We start from the raw sequence: 22320 nt of genomic DNA, 5'->3' as shown, positions 1-22320 counted from the left end.
GCCCTCCAGGTAATGCTAATGTGTCCTGAAGTGTGGGAAGGGCTGCAATAAATCTATCAGGATCTTAATCTCCATTATTCCATTCCTGGGGAACAATATGAAGCCACATTGGCCTTGATTTAGATGGCTGGTACAGGTATGAACACAGAGCACACAGTTGTCATTCTAGTGAAAAGAAAATGTAAATGGGAATAATGAAAAAGGCTGAATATTTTTTCTGTCTCAGAGCTCTTCTGTCATACATGTTACAAGGCAACAATCTTCATCTGTCCCTACTTCAACTTTACGCACAATATGGTGTAATACTTGGGGGATTTACTTTTTCATTTACTTAGCAATTAGAGATTTATTCTCCCCTTATGAACAAATGTTCCCACAAGAATTTTATGCTAACATCAATCATACTACACTGGTTTCTTGGAAGTTCGCGTAAGTCTGTTTTCTTAAATTTACTGCTGAGCTGCCTGATCAGACTACAGAATACAGTTTCCATCCTTGTGTGAATATATTGTCATATGGCATATGAGTGAGGATCAGAATCTCATTTGCTTGGGAACAAAAAATAAAAAATGATAGGGCACAGAGTGAGAAATGCTGACTGATAGGGCCAGGATGGCTGGACCATGGTCCCGGGGAGCTGTGTTCACTCTGGCTATGGCTTAGGACGGAGCTTCATGAAGGACAGAGGTGATATATTCCAAGTGACTGAGCAAGAAATTGTTTCGATTCGACATCACTTTCAGTAAGGACTTTTCAGTGGGGTTTTCCAAGTGGAATAATGCCAGGCCATGAAGTCTGGAGATGATAGGGAAGCTTGTTTCTTGTTTATAAACACTGCTTTTTCTTAAGTACAAGAAAGCAGTTTCATCCTCTGAGCCCCAGAGCAGTTGTGACGCAAGGCCCACTGTGGGATTATGAACTCAAAAAGAACAGCCTCCGCGTCCCTCAGGCCAATGTACTTAATTCTCTCGTAAAATTGTAAATTAAATTCCTTCTCTGGGATTATGCAATAGACATGTCTACTACAATCAGTGAAACAGTACAAACATTAATTTAAAATTCACCTCCCATCAGGCAGTGGGTATTAACAGCCTGATGTGGTCACTTTCTGTGCCTTTCTTCTTGGTCACAAAAACACAGACAAGCCTATTTGCTGAAAATGCTGGCCATCCAGTATCACCTGCTAAAAGAAGCAGCTGAATTTATTGCTCCTTGATAGTTTCTTTGAGGGAGAAGTTCAAGGCTGGGTTTTACTAAAATTTGATTTAATGTGTGTCAGTGTTGGGTTTGAACAAGATTTAGAACAAGTTACGATACAGATTAGGATTGGGGACAATGGTAAGGTGAAGATTTTGACGAAGGCGCAGGAACCTTAGGGCCTATCAGATGATGCTTTTTACTGAAGTTGATGTGTCTTTAAGGAAGCCCCTGTTGTGAACTATAATCATTTGACAAGAGTCTCCTGGAATACTAAATTTGTGCTAATGAAAACAGAGGGAACTGAAGTCGTTTTAATGTCACTATTGAGCTATGTGGGGGTAGAAGTCTGCAGTTCTTGGCTGTACTTTTAAGAATATTTCAGGGTTTTTCTTTTTGGTTTTTTTTTAAGTACTATACTATTTTATTTCAAAGTACTATACTCTTCTCTGTAACGTGCCTTTCTCACTTGATAATACATTGTCTTTTCCTCCAAGTTAAGGTACAGGAAAAAAACTTATTTTCCTAATATAAAGAATATTAGTTTTTTCTTTTTATTATAAAATGAGCACATGCACCTTGCAAAAAAGGTGGAAAGTGGTATGGTGTGGGTGTAAGTTGAGCATTCCCACAAAGAGGTAGATATAAAGGGTTAGCCCCAGGCTGGCTCCCCTGGAAGGTGCTAGAAGCTGTGGGAGCAGGAACCGTATGGGAGGTTCTTAGGTCACTGAGAGTGTTCCTCTGAAGAGCACCATGGGACCTCAGCTGGTTCTCCCTCTGGCTTAGGGTGGGAACACTTGCCTCTAAGAGGTTGGCATGAGCTACTGCCACCACCATCCATGTCAATCATCAGAGAGGCCCACTTTGAACCTCCAGAACTGTGAGATAAATAAACCTCTCTTTACTTCTAAGTAGACTGTCTCAGGTATTTCATTGTAGTAAGACAAAGCTGACTGATCCAATAATAAAAATATAAAGAAAAAGATCACTCATAATATTACCACTTAGACATTATGGGGACTTCCATCTTGTACAGCATGAGAGGCACTTGAAAGTTCTCTTTTCCCTTCAAACAAGAAAAAAGAATAGAAGAGACTGAAAAATCAGCAACTTTTCTTAGATCTAGCAAAGTACTGGTGGTCATAAGGCAAACCACTGCTCCCAAAACTGGGCAGATACCAAGAGCCATCTACAGAGCAGCAGCCCATGAATAGAAAATTCACAGTAGGAAATATCTGGGTAGGAGAACCTAATCTGAAATTAAAGAATTGCTGAAGACAATGTGGACGGTTTGAAAAAACTAAAAACTCCGGTGAGGACCTGAAATATATCACTTTCAAGAAGGCAAAAGGAGAAAGTAGCCATTTTAAATTCAAGTACTTTGTTCCTAACAAGGCCTACAATTAAGAGAAAGTATTTTAGCAGAACCTAACCTACCTGGGTCTTTATTAGAGTCCAACCAACTGGGCAGAAAGGAAATATGCAATTGTAGTGGCCTCTAGCCTTTCTGTCTCTCCTGGGAAGGTGGAGGGAGGAGCAAAAGCAAACATGAGAAGCATGTGTACAGTATGCAGATCAGAGCCCAAAGATAAAGTCTCACTAAAAGACTGAGATCTAATCAGGTCTATAGGATCCTTCCCCTTCCTTGACATCTCACTACTATGTTAATAGAGTTCCTGTGTAGTAACAGGTCTGTGCATCTAAAGTGGTATTTCAGAAGTCTCTAAGGAAACCCAAAGACAACAAGGGGAGATAAAAATAAGAATACCAAATGAAAGTTGAGTTTCTGACATATAACCAATAGTTATTTAATACAGCATAACCCCTAGACAGATCAACATACAACCACACACCAAGACCTATTTACCTCAGTTCTTTTCACTCAGCCCATCAAAAAATTACAAGGTACACAAATATAATACAAAAAAAATTAATACTTTTTGAAAAGACAGAGTAAGCATAAGAACCATACTTACATATGGAAAAGAGAATTATAATTGTCAGAAAAGGGATTTAAAGCAGCCATGATTAATATGCCGAGGACTCTAATGGGTAAAGTAGGCAACAGGCAAGAACAGATGGAAACTGGCACAGGTATAAAAGGTATAATAAATTCATAGAGTAACAGAAGGAGCAGAAAGAGAAAAAGAAAAACTACCTGAAGCAATAATGACAGAATTTTCCAAAACTTATGAATGACACCACATCACAGATCCAGAAAGCCCAGACAATGCCAAACAAGGTAACATCCAGAATTTTTTTTAAACTAAAATTTTAAAATCTACTCCAGGACACATCATATTCAAACTGCTGAAAGTCAAAAATAGTGGAAAAAAATTATGAAATAAGCCAGAGTGAAAGGATCATGCATTACCTCTAGAGGAACAAGCATAAGAATTACATTGGACTTCTCTTCAGAAATCAAGCAGGCAAGAAAAAAGTAGAGTGAAATATTCAATGTTAAAAGAATCACTAGCCTAGAATTCTGTACTTAGAGGGAGTATTCTCAAATGTGAAAGAGAAATATTTTCTCAGACAAAAGTAATTAAGGGATTTTTGTCATAGGAGACCTCCCTTGCAAGAAATGTTAAAAAGTTCTTCAGACAGTAGGAAAATTATAAAAGCCACAGACTCAAATCCACATAAAGGAAGGTTCCCAAAACTATCTACAGTTTGAATTATCCCTATCAAAATACCAATAATATTCTTCACAAATATTAGAAAAATAATCTTAAAATTTATACAAAACTACAAAAGAATATTCAGAGCAACTTGGGGGGAAAAAAAAGATCAAAGGTGGAGGTATTAAAATACCTGACTTCAAAATATACATACTATAAAACTAAAACAGCACAGCATTGGATAAAATCAGACCTATAGACCAATGAGATAAAATATCCCAGAAATAATTACACACACGGCCAAAGGATTTTAGTGAAAGATGCCAAACACACCTTGAGGAAAGGATGGTGTCTTCAATAAATGGTGTTCTGAAAACTATATATCCACATGCAGAATGAAATTAGACCCCTATTTTTCACCTTTACAAAAATGAACTCAGGACTTCCAGGAAAATGGCAGAGTTGTAAGCAACAACAACTCAGCCTCTCTGAAATTCAGAGTCCAGACACTGGAAAATAATAATGTGAAGAAGGTAAAAAACAAAAAAACAACAAACAACTCAAAAAAGGAAATAGATCCCCAGAAACTAGGAATGATCTGACAGGAAAATTAAAACCCACCAAGAAACTGAAGAGACAGAACACAATGCCAAGAAGGAAAGGAAAAATCTTCAGTTTCTTCCTGATTCCTGACTTGTGAGATGGAGCTGACAGTTTGAACCTAGGACTCAGAGCAGCTGTGGGATGACTACATTTCAGGGCTCCCAGAGTTATGTTCCCACAGTGACTGGGAGAGGCAATCCCAGGAGACAGCCATGATCAGAGAGCCCCAGTCAGGCTGGCAAGAAACTCCTCGTGGGATTTAAGCTAAAGGATATAGGCCCCACCTCTTGGCCAGAACTCAGTTTCAGCCTGAACTGATCTGGATTTGCAACTCGAAGAATTGGTGCCCTCACCCTAATCCTGCTACCTGCCCGTGCCTGCATCCAGGATGGATCTGGGATCTGAATGACTTCTTTATTTACCAGTGTTACCAGGGACATTTCTTGACTTGGACACCACCCCAAAACTGTAGATCCTGAAAAAAAATCTACCTGTTAAAAATCTCAAAAGAAATTTCTTTTTTTGTTGTTTTTGGTTTTTTAGTTTTGTTTTTTTGTGAGTGCATTGTTTTTAGTTTTGATTTGTTTTGGCTTTGCTTTTTTTCTTCTTAGTTTATTGGGGCTTGAGGAATTTTCCTTTGTCCTTCTTCCTTGTTTCTTATCTATTTTTCTTCTTTTTCTTTTTTTTTCCTGTTCTCCCTTTAAATTTTTCTTTTAATTTTTTCTCATATTTTTACTCTTTATATACTTTCTTTTTTCTTTTTCTTTTATCCTTTATTAGTTTTCTCTTACCTTTACCTAATTCTATAAACATCCTTCTACTCCCCCACCAATACGATACTTTGTACCACTTCTCTCTCTCCTCCTCATACCATAGAATTTAAGGTTTCAAAACTCTCCTCTTGTAACCCCCAGTTCCAAATCTTGTGTCTTTAATGGTATAAATGTAAAGCTTTGTCAGTCTTCTGACAGTTAACTCTGTAAAATTACTGTTGAATTCTTTTCTGCCATTAATGGAGATATAGCTGTCACATGTATCTATAAGCTATAAGTTGATACCTGGGTTGTTTTAATGTTTATACCATAATTGTGGATTTATTCTCTAGTATTAAGGGAGGTTAATAATTGATTCTTATGGTATGTTAATGTCCAGTTTGTCTTGGACAATAATACTTTAGCTGATTTGCTTACTATTAATAGGGTCTCATAGTTGACTATTTCTGTGTAAACCAACACTCAGATTACCCTTGTGACAGTAACAATACTAGAGTACATTTCTAGAGAATTTGGTTGTTGGGCTAATTACACTGCATCTTCCCCTCCCAAATTAATCAAAGTGGTCAGATCTTGGAGCTGTGACAAAGGACTATAGTTAGTCATATCTAAAATACATCACTAAAAAACAACTAAAGAGATCTCATAGCAACAAAGTCTTTAGTTTATTAGCATCAACAAACCTTAGAACAAAACACAACAACACAACAGAAACATGAGAAGACAAGGCAACAGAATGCCTCCCAAAACTTCCAACTCCCTCCAAAGCCAATCCAGGGGATACCAAGGGGCAGAATAGCATAAAGCACATGCCTGAAGTAATCAAAAGGATAACTGAGGAGATTAGGATACAGATCAAAGAGGTACTCTGGAGGATCAGAGAAGATATACCCAAACATAATAGAAGTGATAACCAAAGATATGCAGGAACTTTCAGAAGACACTCATAAAAATCTAGATGAGCTAAACAAAATGATACAAAACATGAATGATCAGTTACCAAAGAATTAAAAGTCCATGAATAGGTTTCAGTCAGAAATCCAGGAGATTAAAAATCATATTGCAAATATGGGCAGCAAAATGAATCAATTTAAGGACAGAATTCCAGACCTGGAAGACAATAATGCCTTTAAAGACCAATTACTCAAAGACACCTTAAAAACAAGAGCACATGAAAAATGGTTCCAATATCTGCTAGAAGATGCAATGCAGACAAACCAAAGAATAATTTGAAAAAGTGAAAAAGCAAGACAGCACAAATGGCATAAAAATACTTGTTCACAAAGATGATGGCAGAAAACCAGCCAATTACAGGGAAAGAAATATGCATACAAATAAATGAGGCATATAGAACCCCAAATAGCCATGACCAGAAGAGAACCTCTGCAGCACTTTTATTCAGAGTACCAGAAATCCATCACAGGGAACAAAAATCTTAAAACCTGTTAGAGAAAGGCAACAAATCACATGAAGGTAAACCCATTAGAATCACAGCAAGCTGCTCTATACAAACCTTAAAGGGCAGCAAGACTTGAAGTGAAGGGTTTCAAGCAATAAAACATAACAACTTCCAATCCCTACTTATATACCCTGCAAAACTAATTGACAGAGAAGGGCTAGGGATTTAGCTCAGTAGTGCCTGTGCCTCCCTTGCAAGCACAAGGTCCTGAGTTTGATCCCCAGTACAAAAAAAAAAAAAAAAAAAAAAATTGACAAAGAAAGAAGGTATTTTCACGACCAGGAGCATCTCAAGAAATTCATGACCATCAAACCAGCATTACAAACATTTTCAAGGATGTTCTAGAAAGAGACAATAAAGCCAACAATGCCAACCAGTCAAAAACACTGAATACACCTAGTAGAATGAGAAGCTAAGCAAAAGAAAAATAATCAGGAAACAAAAAATAATGCAAGGACAGAAATAAATCAATATCTCTCAGTAATAACTCTCAATTCCCTAATCAGAAGACACAGATTGGCAGAATGACTCAAGAAACAAAACCCAACAATATGCATCATATGAGAAACATTTAATTCAAAAACAAACTCATATTAAAAATCAAAGAATGGACAATACTATTCCATGTAATTTGGGCACCCTAAAAATAGCAAAGTAGCTATCCTAATTTCAGACAAAGTAAATTTTAAGCCAAGACTTATCAGAAGAGATAAAGTTATTACATATTGGTTAAAGAAACAATTTAACAATTTAACAGGAAGAGATAACAATTATATATATATATGTATGTATATATACACACACACATATATATACCAAATACTGGCATACTCAACTTTATAAAACATACTGACACACCAGAGAAAGACACTGTGCCAGTATGTGAACTCCCTACCCTGTGGCCACCCTCAGCAGCTTATAACGTATCCCCAAAGTTCTCTAATCAAAATACGTAGCTAATCCAGTATGAGGAGCCCCTGAGTCTGAACAGCTCAGATCCCAAAGGACCTATATATAGAATGTGAAAATAACTGGAGGACCCCCTGCACACACACAAGCAAATGCAAATATACTAAACCCATATGTTTTTTGCATCTTTGACAGTAATGTCTTTCAATCTACGATATCATAGATACCAAGATTTTAATCAGCATTACTTTTCCTTCCTTAGAAACAGTTACAACTGATAATGTGTTAGTCGATAAAATATTATTTTTCCTTAATGCTCATTGTATGTAGTATAGTATGCATTTTCTTTTACCTTATCTTTTGCGCTTAATTTATGCTGGGGAACATTCAAGTACAAGAATAAAGAGCTGCCTCATTCTTTCTAATCATCGCCTGTGTTCCACTACATTATCATAACTTCTCTAGTTCCATATTGGTGGGATATTTTCGTTGTTTCTTGACTGTGTTCATCATTGGTGAAAATGATGAACACTGGAAGAGGGGTGACAGCCAAGTACTGTGGGGGCAGAGACTGGAGAGTCACCAGTGCTGGGGAGAGGCACTTGAACGTTTAGTGGAGGATGTGAAATCTTGTTTGGGGCTGGAGAGAGAGGAGACCTGAGACAAAACTGTATTGGGAATTTTAACATGGTTAGGCTGCAAGAAAGGCCTCACTAAATGTTATTGTATGGCCTTGAAATATTCAGGTTTCAAGCAATTCCCAAGAAATGTCTGCCGTGGAGCATTCAAACTTCAGGATTTATTAAATCAAAGGTTTCTGTGTTCTGTCCCCACAGCTTTTCATTCACTAGCTCTGGGGGAGGCTTGAGAATGTCCATTTCTGACAATTCCACAGTGAGAATTGTTGCTCTAGATCAGAGATTATAAATTGGTAGCCATGGCTTGGATCCAGCTAGCAGGTCACTTTACTGAGCCATACAGTGTCTTAAATGTCTTTTTTTTTTTTTTTTTAGGTAATTACCAACATTTAAAAATAGGCAGGCTTCTCACTAGAAATTCAGACTCCAAACTTCTGCTGGAAAATTTGTAAATATAGTAATATAGTACTGTATTTCTGCCTGGCAGTGAGCAGCAGAAGCCATGACTGCTCTTTCTTGAAAGGTTGAGAAGGCCCACTTCGGTTATTTATAATGCTCGGCCCCTGTGGGCACTGAGATGCCATTTCAAACTGTCTAGCTGCTGGACTTCCCTCAGTACTTAAAACAGCCTCTCTCTGTCCTCAGGCACTTCACACACAGGGCTGTCCACTGGAGCTGTAACCATCACTTCTACTCCAACCTTGTCGACCTCACTGACCCTTCTGGCTTCAGCTGAAATATCTCTGCTTCTAAAAAGTCTCTCTGCTGTCCCCATGATGGAGTAAAAGTCCTTCTTGTGTGCTAAACCTATCACATCTTAACTGTATTTTCTACCTGGCTCACCCATCTGATTCATCAATCTGACTCTTGCCCATGAGTATTAGCTCCCTGAAGGAAGGTAACAATCACCTTTCTGCTCACCTCTCTAACAGATTGACACATCAGGTGTACAATAATTATTCGTTGAACAAATGAGTACATGAAGACATAAAACAGCTAGAAGAGGCTTTTAAATAATAGTGCCCAATTATTGACTTTCTTCTTGGTTGCTGCAATGGAATCTTAATGTTATTCCTAAGAAGCAACAACAATAAAATAAATTGTAAATTTTAATTAAATTTCCATTAAAAGTGCCATGTGAAAAGAAAAATAAATCTAAACTCCTTATTTAAAATACCCCACTTGCTTGGGCTTCAGTTTGAGCTTCATTGCACCCTGCATGAATTTACTGCAAGCCAGAAGCAAAGACGTGAAACACAGTACTACTACGTTATTAACTTACCTGCTCCTGTGCATCATCTGCACTGGCCTGATTTTGCCAGTTTAAAGCAAACAGAAAACTCTCTCCTCAGAATGCAAGTATCCGTATTATTTTAGAAACTCGTGGAATTCAACACTGAAAATTTAAAGGTGGCCAGGGTGTATACAGGGAAGAGAAAGAAGATTGTGATTCCACAGTCACATTGATACAACCTGTGTTACACACTTAGGGATCATTCAGCTGTAAGAGGTAGAAACTTTGCTCAAGGAGCTCATTGGTTAGTAGAGAAAATAAGATATGGACACAAATAAGTGTAACAGATGATAGGATAAGGCAAGTGACTGGTAAAGATGTCACATGAAAATTCACAAAGAAAAAGCACTTCAGCTTGGGGAGAGATGCAGAAGTCTTGTTTTGTGTAGATGACATTTGGTCTACACAAAAGATAATAAGATTTAAAATACATATATTCTCCAAAAATTAAATTTATTTTCAGGTGCATTCAAAAATCTTTTCAATCTTTTTAAAAATGTGAAATATATACGGAAGCAGGTTAAAGATAAAAGAGCTCTGAAGAATTTTAGAACCATCTTTTCCAGGAAGTAGTTTGTGACCTTCAGAAGTTCCTTAATCTTTCTGGACCTGAGTTTTCCCATCAGTAAGCTGAGCTGTAATAAATGATCTCTGAAGTCCGTTCTGGTGCTATCATTCAAATGAGTGTCTATATTCTAATTTTTTACACTGATTAGATTTTTGTGGTTAAACGCAATTAGTTTTGCTATGTGCTTCACAATAAATCCAGGCTCTGAAACGCTTCATTATGCACAGAGGTAGTCATGTCTTATTGCTTAGGAGACAAATGAATTGTCAACTTCATTCTGAGGAAAATGATTAGAGATTATGTGTCTGGAGGGGAACAGGAAATCTTATTCAAAAGTGAAATAACTTGAGAATGTCTGAGAAGGACTACTAAAACATTCTTCAGAGTTACACAGTTAAAGAAAGAAAATTGCATGACTAGGTTCCCAGATGCAATGGGACCAGATAATGGATGTGTCATTCAATAAGTGCCATTTCATTAGTCCTCACTAGGTAAAGAGTGGGTGGGGGAGGTAGAATTTCCTGATACTTTGTCCAACTTATTAAACACCCAGACATAGCAATGAGTATACTGCAAGAAAAACCTTTGCTAATGAGTATGACCAGTATTCGCATACTTTGTTTACTTTATCCTACTTATCAGTAGTTAGGATATTTGCTTATAAACTATGTACAAATAAATGAAATTAAATAGCCCAGGAGCAGGAAGGTGGTAAAAATCCATAGCAACACCTCTGGGCAACCTCATCTGTCAGTGATGTTTTGTTTAACCTGGCTATTATGCTAGGGAGTGTTTGGTAACACTCATGGACACAGATGGAGTTGCTCCTGGGTCATACACCGAAACAGCTCTCCATGGAACAAGTCTGTAGAGAAAAGAAGCCCCAAATTGATCTGTCTTTTTTAGAAGATAGTTGCTTCATTGAAATTTGAAAATAGAGGGAAGACTCCCCAACCCAAATTAACAGTGAGATTTCAGTGTCTTTCCCGTGGAGCTACAGTCTTCTCTGTCTCACTGGTAGAAAACAAGTCAAAAGCAAGAGGAAGGAAACAACTCCAGGAAGACCTAGTGCTCAGCTCCTGCTCATCCAAGCTCAGGCACTTGGTGGTTCAGCCCTTCCCAGTAGGCTTGGCAGGTAAAGCAGCCTCAGCCTGGAACACAGAGCCCCAGCCACAAGCAGAGCCCAAGGGTGCACAGAGGGGGACCAGGCCCCTGAGGCACTTTAGTGAACTTGAGCTGATCTTAGGAGAGTTTGCCCAGAAGGGCAAAAAAGAAAGCTAAGATAAAAACAGGAGGAGATGGGATTAGAGAGCTCACACATCATGCCAACTAAGGGTGGACTCAAAGCTGTGGTCCTGCCTTCTTACACAGTCTCCTGGAGAAAGATGAGGCATTTTATCTGGGAGGCAAAGAGCCATGATGAGAGTTGGAGCCACAGAGCTCTGGATAGAATCACAGTGACCTGGATGAATAAATGAAGTAATGAGCATAAAGTCTCTGGCAGGGTAGGTGATACTCAGTGTCACTTTTCTTCTTCTTCTTTCTTTGTTTTGGTACCAGGGATCAAACTTGGTTCCTTGTGGTGGCGCAGCAGGAAGCGAAACCACTGAGCTAAATCCTTGGCCCCATTTTTCTTCTTTTATAAACTATCCCAGTGTGTCCAAGGACACACCTTCCAGGTAGATTCCATTTTCACTACATGGATTAAGAATTCTATTTTTTAATAAAACGCAAATACATGGTAAAGTCCATGTTCATTAGCGATATGTTATTTTTTGGGCTTTTGACCTACATTCTCCTAAATGATAATTCTTCCTAACTTGATTGTGGCTTTACTATGTAGTAAACATAAATCCAACTGGTGCTCTAGAAATAATCTTCAAAATAAGTCTACAAGGCAAAGCATTGTGATTCTTATTTTATAAATGGGAAGTCAGGCCTGAAAGCTTAAACAACTTTTGTGCAAGGTCACTCAGAAAGTGGCAGTGCCAGGATTCCAGCAGACAGTATGGTGCCAGAGCCCTTCTTTGTTTTTAATCCCTCTGACAAGCTGCCTCCCGACACATGCATGTTATTCTTTATTAAGTGCGTAGAATCTAGACCTAAGACATTAATCAGATGAACATCAAGAGAAGGGCACAAATATCTTAAGATAGTTTATTACCAACCTCAGAGACAAAACTTATCCACAGGAAAGAATATTCTGGTTTAAAAAGTCTTAGCAATACAATAAATAAATTGGAATATGGCTGTATAGCCTCTCCCCCATCCCATATGCTTGAAGTTCTACAACTGAACCTTAAGAGAAGCTATGATTTAGTGACTCACATTATCCTACATATTATCATTAATTCAGCCCACAAAAGTTATTTCGTTCTAATAAGAACAGAAGCTGGGTGTGGTGGCACATACTTATAATCCCAGCCCTCTAGAGGCTGAGGCGGGGGATGGCCATGAGTTGAAGGCCAGCTTGGGCTACACAGTTCAGGCCAGCCTGAACTACACAGGGAGACCTTGTCTCAAAAACAAAACAAAACAAAACAAAACAAAGAACAGAGTATTGTATAAGGCATGCTAATTCATTGTTAAATACATTGTTAAATAAGCAGAAGGCTTAAGTCTACCACTGTGCTTTGAGTTCCTTTGTAACAAACTGCAGTGGTAACTTAATACATTAATAAGTCAGAACCTAACTAACAGTGTATTTTTTGTAACAAGTAGCCTGATTTCAGCCAGTCACAACATCGAGGATTCAGCCAATCACGGGCAATGATCTCATCATACCATGCCCAAATAAGGTAAAGGCTTCATCATTTATGCCCTAAATAAGGCCGATGTATATCTGCAGCCAATCTGACTTCTCTACTCGGTTTATCTGAAAGCTAATTTACTCATACTGCTAGGTGGAACTCTCTGAACATCTTCTAGCCTTTATTTTCACTAAAAGTTTTAAAAATTATCTTTCTTGATAATATGCAAGTGCTTGAAAAAGACTATCAATGTTTATTAGATAGTGATTTTTTTAGGCTTTTCATTAACTCTTTACTAAATGATAATACTGACTTAATTTTAACTTATATGAAAGCCTACTTCATGAATCATTCTTCACTCAAATAAACTGTTAAATGTTTTGTGCCTGTCTCAACTTTTTTCTTTCAATATGTAGTAAATGAAAACAAGTAGGAAATATGAATGTCTGCAAAACAGAGAAACACTTGAAAATTATTATAGCCAACATGGTATACAAAGTAAAATTAAATGTCGCTATTATTTTGGCTAAGGTCAGCACACATTTACCAATGAAGAAATTGAAGGGGATGGTTTTCTACTTAAGAAAACAATCTTCAAATAGCTTCAGTCACTTTAATAGTATTCCTTATTCATAAAAATATATATTCTGGTTAATAGACATTTGACATTAAGATTGCAATTTTTGTATTATAAATGTCTTGTTAGCCCCTACCTATCTACTTGGAACTGAACTTTTGTCCACTGGAGAGGTGATTATGGGTAGCCGCCCCTCTGCCCACAGCCAAATGGATCAAGGCACAGACTCAGTGGAGACAATGAAATTCTCCTGTCCTTGCAAATGTGAAGTAAAAACACAGAAACCATTTTTAGAGAATCCTCGATTTGGGCTAACAGCAGAAACCAAAAAAGAAAGCAGAGAATCTAAAGTGGGAGAAATGATCTGATACAAGGGTGGTCAAAATATATGGTGAATATTTAAATTTTAAAAATGTATTACCGTAAAAGACCCGTTGTCATTCATCCCCCTCAAAGTACACCCACTTCGCTTCAAACACACTTATCCCATCATTCACCTTATTTTTCAATAACAGCTTGTAGATACCCACAGAAGTTCAGGGACAAGAGATTAGAGAGACTCATGAATTCTGGACATTGTATCCTACGTGACAGGTTTGAGAAATGAAAGAACTCAGACTTTTTTGGCCAAAGAAAGCAGGGACTTATTCTCAGATCACCATGTGATCATAGCAGGGAGAGATATCCTGGAGACGTTCAGGTGAAGGAAAGAAGAACTTATGCTATTCTACTCAGATGCTAAAGGCAGGCCTCAAAGTCAGTTGTCAGCACGTTAAAAAAAGTTATTTAGAAAAGATTGCAATGCTTGTTATTAAAACATAGATCTATTCCTCTGTTGAGAATTTTCATTTCTCTCACCAGCTACCATATTATGAGGTGCTTATTTCTTTATCTACTTGGCTGTACCTGACTACTAGTCAATAGCTATTCAATAAGGCCATTCTTTGCTGGCTCTCATTGTTTTCCTTACAGACTTAGTAGAGCTCTTCTGGAAGTAGGTCTGAGCAAAAACTGAGTTTGCTTGTAAGTAGGACCCAAGTAACACTGGCAGAAATGTGGGAAGCTCAAACAGGAAGTAAAAAACTAGTGCAATGAGTATGCATGAGAAGGTCGTGACTACAGGCCACCAGAGTATAGTCCCACTGGAGATCTCTAGAAGATCATGTCAATCATGACCAGAGTTGCCCCACCAGAGTGGTGATGAGCTCAGGTATTTATCTGCTGTTGTTTATTATTTTTTTAATCAATACCACATTGCCTTAATAACTGTAGCTATATATTAAGTCTTGAAATTGGGTAGCATCTTCCAACTTTGTTTTTCTACATCAACATTGCTATGCTGGGTCATTTGCCTTACCATATAATCTTCAGAATTTGTGGGTAGCCACAAAATTGTTTGGTTGGATTTAGACTGAGATCATATAGATAAAGTTGGGAAAAACTGAAATCTTAACAATATAGAGTTTTATCCATGAACATGGAATTCTAATTAGTTATTCTTTGATTCTTTTTTTTTTTTTTTTTTTTGGTACTGGGGATCGAACTCAGGACCTTGTGCTTGCGAGGCAGACGGTGGAACCACTGAGCTAAATCCCTGGCCCTCTGATTCTTTTCTTGAAAGCCCTGTTAAATTTCCTCATATAGATCTTTTACATATTCTTAGATTTAGCCCTAAATATTTTTCTCTCAGAAGTGCTAATGTACATAATATTCTTCTCTAAATTTCAAATTATTTTCATTTAATCTTGTTATATATGAAAATGATTGCCTTTTAAATAGTAGTTGCATAACCTGCAAACTTGGTACAAGCTCTTAAAGTGGTAGGAATATTTTTATTCTTTCAGATTCTTTTTCACATGATCACATCCATCCATTTACTTTTAAATTAATTTTATTGGTACATTTTAGGTATACAATATAGTGACATTCATCATTAGAGATTTGTACCTTTACATAATCTCTCTTGATTCTTATTTTTTCCCCATTCCCCTGCCCTCCCTTCAACCCCTCCTCTCCTATTTACAAAGTCTTTGTTTCTATTTTTTCTTTTTCTCATGTTAATTCCACTCCCTTCTTTCCTTTCCCCTACCCCTCCCACTTACCTTTCCCTTTCGCACCTTTTCTTCCTATTTCACATTATCTATTATGCATTTTGATCCTTCATCCATTTATTTATTTATTTTTGTTGGTACCAGTAATTGAACTCAGGTCCTTGCACTTGCGGGGCAGACGGTGGAACCACTGAGCTAAATCCTAGGCCCTATCCATGTACTTTTAATCTATAAGCATCTTAATATTTAAAATGCATTTCTTATATACAACATATAGTTGGGTGTGGTTTTTGGATCCATTGGAATAATCTCTGTCTTCTAATTGGTGTACCTGGGCCATTGTCATTTAAGATTTTCACTGATATAGCCGGGTTATTATCTGTCATATTTGTTACTGTTTTCTATTCACTGCCTTTATATTTTGTTTTTATTTTGTTTTCTACTCTATTTTTGTGGTTTTAACAGAGCAATTTAAATGATCCCATTTTTCTCTTTTTTAACATTTTTATACTATTTTTATACCACTGTAATGGTTGCCCTAGAGCAAATGTGATGAACCTATGCCACACATACCACAGCAGGCTGTTTGTTATCACTGAAAACTAACAGGTTTGCCATCATTGTTCTAGAGTCTGCAATATACGCTTTTAACTAATACAACGCCAAATTTAAATGGTCATATCACTTCATGGGAGGTATATAATAACAAAATGACCCCAAGTTTTATCCCTGTCCTTTATATCACTGCTATCATTCATCTCACTTATACTTGAGCCAACAAAATCTTGGACGTATGTGAACTATATGAATATATATTTATATATAAGTATACTTAATATGATATGTTACTCTTATAATTTTGACTAAAATGTTATAACACAGGGTCCTGAGTTCGATCCCTGGTACCAAAAGAAAAAAAAAAAAAGAATGAAAAAATAAAAGTTTAATTTTACTTTCAGCTTTTCTTTCTCCAATATTGTTCCTTTTAAAAATATACAACTGAATTTATGGCCTATGTTACTTTCCTTATATCTCTAAAAACTGTAACATTCTTGTAAGACAAGCTTACAACAAGAGCTTTCCAACAAACTCTCTTAAATTTTGTTTAGAAAAATATTCTCCATTACATTTGAAGGATAATTTCTCAGGTATATCCATCTGTTTTCTATTACTATAAGGAAAAACCTATAACTGGCTCCTTTATAAAGTAGAGAGGTTTGCTTAGCTCACAAGACTGAAGGGCGAAGGGCCTGGTGCTGGCATTGGCTTGGTTCTACAATCATTATCGTGGTGTCCTAAGTGAGAGTGCGTCTGGGAGGGAGATCACTTTGTGAGACACAAAGTCAAAGAGGCTGCTGGCCAGCCACGCTTGTCCTTTATTAACAACCCTCTCATGCACAGCAACTCAGGAGTCCCACAAAAAGTACTTTAATCCTTTCAGATCCTCAGTGATTTAAGGAGTTCCTAAGAAGTGCCACCAGCTCTTAATATTGTCACACTGAAGACCACGTCTCCAAGCCAAGAATCCTTGGAGTAGTAATTTCATACTATTTTAAAACTATAGCAGTAGGGAACACAATGCTAGGCTGGTATTTGGTTTTTGTTTTTGGTTTGGTTTTTCTCTTTGAGCTTTTGATATCTTACCATTTCTCTCCCTTTCTCCCTCAATCCTTCCCTCTCCCACTCCCTCTTTCTCAGGGCTGAAGGTCAAACTGAGGGCCTTGCATACTTGAGGGAAGCTCTTCACCAATGAGCTGCATCCCTTGCCCTACTTGCATCTTTCATATATGGTTTCTGCGAAGTTTGCTTTAATTCTTATCTTTGTTCCTGTGTAGGATCTCCTTCTCCTCTGGCTTTTTCAAGATTTTTCTCTTTTCTTTTTAGCAGGTAAATATAATACACCAAGAGGAATTTTTGTTGCTTTTGTTATGCATTTTTCTTGCTTGGTGTTCTCTTGTTCTCTGAGCTTCCTGGATCTGTGATTTAATGTCTGACATTAATTTGAAAACATTCTCAGTCATCATTGCTTCACATATTTCTTCTAGTCCTTTCTCTTTTTCCCCTTTCTGAAATTCCTATTAAATTTAAGATATACATTTGATATAATTATTTCACAGTTCTTGGATAATGTTTTTCCCTTTTCATTTTTGATTTTGGAAGTTTCTATTTTAAAAGTTCTCAAGTTCAGAGATTCTCTCTGCAGCCATATCCTGCCCAAAGACATTCTTCATTTCTATGAGTCTTTAAAAAAATCTGTAGTAATTCTTTTTGCTTCTTAGACTTTTCATCTTTCTGTTTCCATTGTCCACCTGTTCTTATATGCTATCTTCCCATTAAAGCCTCCCACATATTTTTCACAGTTATTTTAAATCCCAAGCCTAATAATTCCAACACCCCTGCCATATCAGAATCTCTTTCAGATGCTGTGTCCTTAAAACCATGTTACTTGCCCTTTAATATGGCCTGTAATTGTTCTCCCAATAGCCAGACTAGAGAAAGTGAGCTGTGGTGAAGAGGCCTGCGGTGATGCAAAGGTGGGGTGCGAGGAGGGAAGCATTTTGCAGCCCTGAGTAGTCCTACGATTAATCTTAGCCTCCTGGTGAGCCTTGGCTCCAGGCTGCATCTTCACTAGTGCTTCTGGGTCCCTTCTTTACAGGTGGTGTGCAAAGGCTGTCGGTGGCCACAGTTGGATATTTCCCTTCCCCTAGGGTTGATAGGCTCTGAAAATTCTCATTAGTTTAGGCTCTGGTAAAATGGCCTTTCCTTTGGGCAGTCCTTGTTAACAGTAGACTGCTCTGACATATTTCAAATGACTTTCCTTTGCCTCCTGCCAGTAGCAGTGGGGGTTTTTATCTGATATTTACTGTGAATCAAGTTTTTGGGGAGTAAAACTCACAAAAATGTGCGGTTCGCCCTACGATCGGCTATCTTGGAGTTTTTAACACTCAAGACTTGCCCACACTGAGCCTTTGGTAATTTGTCAACTATACTTCAGGCTCTTCTAGCCCAGGAGTGGTTCCCAGGGAGGCCTCAGCTCAGAGGTTCTACTCCTCCATTGTAGTTCTTTGTATCTACCCACATCTCCTATTCTGAGGGGAGCAGCTTTCCTGTGACCTCACATCTCTGACAGGTCTAAGAAGGGCTTCTAATTGCTTGGTTTGTTCAGTTTTTTACTCGTAGTTAGGATAGAGCAGTAACTTTCAAGGTCCTTACATGCTACAGCGACTAGAAACTTGAAGTATCCTCCCTTTACTTTTTGTTCCTCTATCTGCAAAGCTCAGAGTGGGCTCCAGTTGAAAGAGGTGTAGTGGCAATGATCTAGCTGGGAGGAGCTGAGCTGGTCTCTACAATACAGGGATCTGCCGGGCCCTAAGCAGAGAGAAAGCCTTAGAAAAGAGTCCTATGGTGAGAACTCTGGACCTGTAACATGTTGTGTCTAATCTGAAGCTTTCCTTTTTACTTGTGATTCCTCTACTTATTTCCACGCCTTCAACAGATTTTCTTAAAATATTACAATTTGCTATTTTTTGTGTTTTGGGAGTTTAAGGAATGGGCCAGTATTCAGGATTGGGAAAAGAGCATTTATATGGGCAAGTAACTGAGTGATGTTCAAATTCAGGAGAAGGGTCCAATTCTCACACATAAGATGAACAGCAGCCATCAAACTTGCAAATACCAGCTTGCAGCATCACGAGGCAATAGGGCTGCCAGGAGAGGTATGTGGCATTGGGATACATTATGGGAAAGTTCCAGAAATATTTTGGGTAAGGAATCAGGGGGAAATTACACTTCCAGATGATGTTTCAGACTCATGCTATTTGGGCACTAAAAGGGAAGAAGATATCCCCAAAATGCTGGAGGAGTTGGGGGCATGTAGGGTATACTTGTTGACTCTCCAAGCCTGTACTTCTCCTCATCAAAGTCCCTTAACACACCCCTAAGTTTGGTGGTTCCCACCCCAGTTCCTTCTAACATTGGCTTTCTAGGACACTGTGCTTTCCCAGTGAGATCTCAGAAAATCTTACCAACTTCGTTTTCTCTTCCCAAGAACCGCATCAGCTATGGGCTTTTTTGCTTTTGACTTAAAAGTGGTATCTAAGAATGTGAAACTGAAACTGAATAAAATTCAGAAGTATCTTCTCATTCTGCAGCTTTCTATACCAATTTATTATAGGTTTAGTGTCTGACTAGCGCTCTGCTTATTAACCTACATGGCTGAATAGACCACAGTGAAAGCAATTTCCCAAAGAATTTGTTTAAGGCAGGGTGCTGAGCTGGTAAATTCACCTGGGAGCCACTTCCCCAGATCCAGAGCATCACAGGGGTTCCGCAGTCACACAGGTCAGGGACACCTGCCAGTTTCAGCCACATATGGTGCATGTTTATTGCACGTGAGCCCTGGGCTCTCTCCTCATGAATCACTAAGAATCATTCTTGACAGCTGTCATCCCTCTCACTTATACTTCTTTAGAAGTCTTCATATGTTACTGTTTCATATCTTGAGATTTTTCCATTGAAACCATTTCATCTACTTATTCACCGCCAATGTCCTGGTCTACTATGCATTAGCTTCTGAACAATTCTCCCCCATTCACACTTGCCCCTTAGATCCATCTTCCAGAAAGAAGTAATAAGGATTATTTGAAAAGCAAGCCTAATCATGGCACCTCCTACTGAAAGCACTGCAGGAGCTAACCACGGGTTCTTACAAAATTCTTAATGTGGCCAACACTGCCGTGAACTGCCTGGCCCATCTACTTCTCCTCTACTGTCTTAGTTTCAGCTTTTCATCTGATCTACATCGTTTCAGTTCCCCTTCTGCCACATGACCTTTGCACATGCTCCTCTCCCTCCCTCTTCACACAGAACCTCCTTCATCCTTGAGACCTCAGTTCCAATCTCCCCACTCAGAGATCTTGACAGTTCCTCTGAAAAAGTGAGGCCCTACTGCCAGTCCATGACTCTGGCACATAGCTATGTACACGTTTAATGCATTTTACACTATAGCCATTTACAAATGTACATCTATGAACACCAAAATATTACACAGATATAATTTGGGTAAATTCTTAATGGAAAGAAAATGCAGAAAATTTAAACTTAAAATTTCAGCTCTGTGAATTTTTACACAATGAACACATCCACATCACCAGCACTCAGATCAAGAAACCAACCATGGCCAGAAGCATCCTCCCAGAAGCGTCACTTTCCAGGGACTACACACTTTCCTAGAAGGAGAGTGGCCATTGTTTTGACTTCTGACACAAGTGCATTTTAATTTTTAAAACATCCTACAGTCAACTTAAAGCGTGAGTCTGGCAAGTTCTTTTCCACAACGATTCGCTATGTTGCCTCATTTTTTCAATCCATATTCATATGTATAAATGATGTATGTGTGGCAATCTACATTTTTTTCTCATTATATTGTAATTTTACATTTGTGTGACAATTTGATTTTCTGTCTCTACCACAAAGTATAGGGACCAAGCCATCAACAGTATTTGCTCCTGTTTTTCTCCCCAGCACTTAGCATGGGCCTGGCATGTCCACTGTGTATGCTCCACTAATATGGTGAATACATTAACAAGCATGCAAGGCACTGAGACCACAGTAATGAGCAAGACATCCGTATTCACTGCCACTGAGCTCTTCCGGTTGGTCGAGCTTGATTGATCAGGAATTTATCGTAAAGCCTCTCCAAGCTGATGTGCTAAAGCCACAGTTTTTTCCTTCCTCCCATAGATGCTACACACCCCAAAGAGCTGTTCCCTGAAGCATCCACCCTGCTCTAATAAAGGGGCTGCTGCTCACCTCCCCCCCACTCAGCCGCTCTGGGTGGGAGCCTCAGGGTTTAAAAATAGAGGAGGGCTGTCCCTCTGCCTCCATCCAACAAAGCTCCACACATTCAGTAGAAATAGCTAAGGTGATGAAAGGCTTTCTGCTTAGGAGTCAGAAGATTCAAGTCCTAATGCTTCCGGTTTCTGGTGACCCTAGGACATCACTCAGCTGTTTGGGCCTAGGTTTCCTATCTATCAAATGAAGGGGCCAGGATGGCAAAAGCTCTAGGGTTCCTTTCAGTGCTAGTTGTCTGATTTTTTTCCCCCTGGTACAGGGCATCAAACTCAGGACTTTACACTTGCCAGGCAGGCAAGGCAACACTGAGCTACATCCCTGGCCCTAGCTGTCTGATTTTTTATGACACAAAGCACCAATGCCTGAAAGCAAATAGCATGTCTTTTCACACATGGCCTAAATCCCAGTGACAATTTAATTCCCCCCCAAGGAGGCTTAAGAGTTCTGGAGCTGTTTGGTTTCTTCATTACACAGGTCAGTTTTACGTGGTCTCTCCTCTCCAGTAAGATACTGCAAATAGCAATAGCAGAAGGTAGACAAATATTCCTTTAGGAGAGGTGATGCGGATGATCAATAGTATCTTTGAAAAGGCCAGTAAGTTTGTACATTTTCTTTTAGAAATCTTCCTTCAGAAAACTTGTCTTTTGGAACACGATAACCCAATTTTCAGGGATGGAACAATTACAATGCCAAGGCAATGAGTTTTTACTCCTACTTGACAATTAAAGACTAAAGGAAAAGAAAAAAACAGTAGGAGCCTCACATCCTCATCTGATTGAATCACGCAGAGTTGCGATCCATGGGAATAGATTTGTTGTCTGGAGAATAGGTTTGAAAATCCACACCCACACCAGATTTCATACCTGGGCTGCTTGGTACTCGGCAGCACAATGTCCCCCTGTTATAATCCCTTCCAGTGTTTGTGGGTAGCTGCAATTCTTGAGGTGAGGAATAACTCCCTAGGAGTGGGACTTGCTTGGTCTCCACTTTCCTCAATACCCAAAATACCAAGAATGCCCTCAGCCTT

At 38.6% G+C, this 22320-nt stretch overlaps 1 protein-coding gene and 1 long non-coding RNA gene across 11 annotated transcripts in view; one reads left to right on the top strand and one right to left on the bottom strand.

Annotated features, from left to right (window-relative positions):
- The window catches only part of LOC147825942 (uncharacterized), a 122301-nt gene that overhangs the window by 34680 nt on the left and 65301 nt on the right, over nucleotides 1–22320 (bottom strand). The window lies entirely within an intron of this gene.
- The window catches only part of Smarca2 (SWI/SNF related BAF chromatin remodeling complex subunit ATPase 2), a 226474-nt gene that overhangs the window by 181986 nt on the left and 22168 nt on the right, over nucleotides 1–22320 (top strand). The window lies entirely within an intron of this gene.

This window comes from Heterocephalus glaber, unplaced genomic scaffold (genome assembly GCF_053883595.1).
Source record: "Heterocephalus glaber isolate CG9 unplaced genomic scaffold, H.glaber_assembly_v1.0 deba00001481, whole genome shotgun sequence".
NCBI lineage: Eukaryota > Metazoa > Chordata > Mammalia > Rodentia > Bathyergidae > Heterocephalus > Heterocephalus glaber.
The sequence above is the reverse complement of the archived record's forward strand: the minus strand, read 5'-3'. Positions and strand labels throughout refer to the sequence as shown.